Here is a 1,249-nt window from a genome sequence, read left to right on the forward strand (position 1 = left end):
CCCCATCGTCACAGAAATCGCATATGCATTTATAAAAATGATATTCGAGACAATGAGACTATAGCTGTACGCCTTCAAGTTTTATTTACAAGATTTCGGTTTTATACTGCCTTCTACAGATTATTTCATAACAAACAACAATAAAAACATCTATCTTCATTAGTTGAACATGATCATATAATAAATCTTGTCACGTTTTGCAGAATATTTTGTGAGTTTTTTCTTTTTATTATTATTATTTCAACATCCTATTTGTCACCTTGACAAGGATAACTCTATTTCATCTATAATGACACTGTTTTTTCTTTTTTTTTCGGAATAACTTTTTTTGATTTATCAAGCCTTCGTTTCGAACTTATGAGCCTTCGGAATAACGAAGCTCCAAAATATGGAAACCTTCGGAAAAAAAGATCTTCAAAATACACACAGACAACTGCGTATTCACACTAAATTCATTAATACTTCTTGGATGGCATTATGTTCGCTTTTATTTACATTCTATGCGTGAAAACGGTGCAAATACTGCACTTATACTACAAATAACCCCACATAATACACTAAAAGGAGGAAGGGGAGGACGGAATGAGTAGGATGGGAAATTCGGGTGCAGGTCGAGGGGAGGGGGAGATTAGCGTGAAATTAACGGGACGATGCTAGATCATATGGAGGGAGATAAGTCATCTTGAAAGCAAGGGCGGAAATCTCTCCCCAGAGGTAAAAAAAAAAAAAAAAAAAAGGTTAACACCCAAAAAGTAAGGCAATTTCCATCATAAAAGACCAAAAATAGTAGGAGGACATTTCACTCTAAAAACAAGAAATGTTAACCTAACATTTGAAGGGTTGGAGGAGTGACAACATTTTGCATTTACCACTTTAAATGGTTCTACCCAACACTTAAAAATGTTGGATTCAGCTTTATACAAGGTTGGATGTAACATTTGGAAAAGGTTGTCACTCCTCCAACCTTTCAAATGTTGATTTAACATTCGAATTTTTAGAGTGTTGATATTGTACGTGTCCCCCTTCCATTTTGGGTAGGAGGACGCGTCCCCCCTGTGATTTCCGCCAATGCTTGAAAGTCATTGGCATTTAGAATATAAAGAATGACAGAAAGTAACTTCATAATGAAGTTAATGGTAAAGTGAAAATGCTGGATTAATCACTCTACTTTGGAAGTATAAGAAATCTTTTTTCTCCTAGATAATAAGAAAAAAATAGTAAAAGTCCTCATCAAAACGATCTACTGATA

This window comes from Lytechinus variegatus, chromosome 3 (genome assembly GCF_018143015.1).
Source record: "Lytechinus variegatus isolate NC3 chromosome 3, Lvar_3.0, whole genome shotgun sequence".
NCBI lineage: Eukaryota > Metazoa > Echinodermata > Echinoidea > Temnopleuroida > Toxopneustidae > Lytechinus > Lytechinus variegatus.